This window comes from Palaemon carinicauda, chromosome 5 (assembly GCF_036898095.1).
Source record: "Palaemon carinicauda isolate YSFRI2023 chromosome 5, ASM3689809v2, whole genome shotgun sequence".
Classification (NCBI taxonomy): domain Eukaryota; kingdom Metazoa; phylum Arthropoda; class Malacostraca; order Decapoda; family Palaemonidae; genus Palaemon; species Palaemon carinicauda.
The window spans coordinates 40,485,665-40,487,638 of record NC_090729.1 but is presented as its reverse complement, the minus strand read 5'-3'; the positions used below and the strand labels follow the sequence as shown (position 1 = coordinate 40,487,638).

At 35.2% G+C, this 1,974-nt stretch overlaps 1 pseudogene; it reads left to right on the top strand.

Moving 5' to 3' along the window:
- The first annotated feature begins 334 nt into the window (after nt 1-334).
- LOC137640853 (uncharacterized) overlaps nt 335-1,974 on the top strand; it is a 6,336-nt pseudogene continuing 4,696 nt past the window's right edge.

Here is a 1,974-nt window from a genome sequence, read left to right as displayed (position 1 = left end):
TAACTTATTTATCAATTTTCACTTTCCCATGGGGTTTAGGTTAATTGTATATTTTTTTTTCTTTTCATTCCTAAAGGTGCGTTCACACGATCGAACAATGTTCGACGAAAATAATTCTTACCAACTAGCAGTCGAAAGCAAAAAGGCTCGCTGATGACGTCAGAAGCGAGCACCAAGCGGTTTACCGGACACTGTCCTTGTTCCCAGCTTCGAAACGTCACACACTGTCTGGTGTGGAAGTATACGATGCTGCCAGGCACACGATGAACAAAGTCACTTAGTTACAGGATTTTCAAAGTCCGTCACTTTACTAGATCTCAATTGTCCTGTTAACATGGCCAGCAGTACCACAGTCAAGAAGAAAAGTTGCCACTGCGACAGAAAAGAGACCCTGCTACTAATAGAACTAAACCGGGAAAATCCATGCTTATGGAATGTCAAGGCTGATGTATACAAGGATAGGAACAGACTTGTCATGGCCATCAATGAAATAACGGCGGGAATGAATAGAAGTGGATTATCTGTTACTGCTTCTGAAGTGAAGAAAAAAATAGAATCCATCCGTAGTCAATATAGGCGAGAGCTACGTAAAATGGAGAGATCAAATAAGTCGGGGGCTGGGGCTGACGACATTTAAACCCCCAAATTATGGTGTTTTGATGACCTTTGTTTCCTCTCCGATGGCGACAGCATGAGAGAATCCGTGTCAAGTATGGATAGCCAAGTGTCTCATGTGCCTGAAGAAGTTTCTGATCATGAGGTGAGTACGTAATTGTCGTATATCTGTCTGTTTTCCGGTCTTACAATAAAAAAACAAATGAAATATAAACCAAACCATGGCCATATTTTTTCTTATTGCCGTAATCCACCTCTATAATACATTTGTCAACAAAGCAATGTAAAGTATGTTCATTATTCAACATTGGTGATTTGTATTATACATTACTATTATAATTTTACTCAGGAGTTATTGTAACTTAGCCTCATGTATGTATGTTTTGCAAGATTATAGCACCTTCCTCATTGAAATATTTCATATACAGATCGGGTCCACTGATTCAGGTATTCAATGCAAGTTCCGTAAAATGATTCAAATACCCTGTATCATTCCCTTTTCATTCTAAATGTCAAAGCATCTTATCTATTGTGGCTGCTTGATTACTAATCTACTATTAATACAATATATATGCTTAATATTCACATGACTCCAAATTAGTTTCCAGTTAAATAAAGTGTGCAGTTTTTCAATATTAGGAACATATTCATCATTTTTTATTAAAAGGTCATATTTTACCTGTTGGTGCCCATGGGCTTATAGCATCCTGCTCTTCCAACTAGGGTTGTAGCCTGGCAAATAATAATAATAATATTAATAATAATAATAATAATAATAATAATAATAATAATCTATTCTTTGTTTTGATTTTTTAGATACGAGGTCATCTTATCAGCACGTGCTAGAATGTTTACCATACCTTCATAAAAACTGGCTGTAAAAATAGTATCCCTGAAAGTGATATCTATTTTCTATTAGGAAGGTGGGTCTGTCTTTGCAGTAATTGATAACCAAATTATTGATTTCTTAAATGTTATGAAAAGTACTAAACATGACTGATTTTGTTTTACACTCAACATGTACTCGAAGTAGTGAGTACAAATGATAGATTAGCTATGATATAAATAAAAGATGTAAAAGACTACTGTTTTGTATGTATAACAACTGATATGCAAATGGTATATTTCTTTCCCTTAGTTGAAAATTTGTTGTTTTTGGCTTTTTGACTTAATATTTTTTGTAAATAGAAAACTAGCAACTGGTTAAGGATTTTAAAGCTAGATTTGGAAGCAGACTAAAAAAGGGGGGAAAATACGGCAATGGCCACGTAACCCTACCTTTTGTACCAGCTGTGTGTCACACGTTCGTATATAAATTATTTTGTATATATTATGCTTGTATCTGCGCTCTTCCCTCGC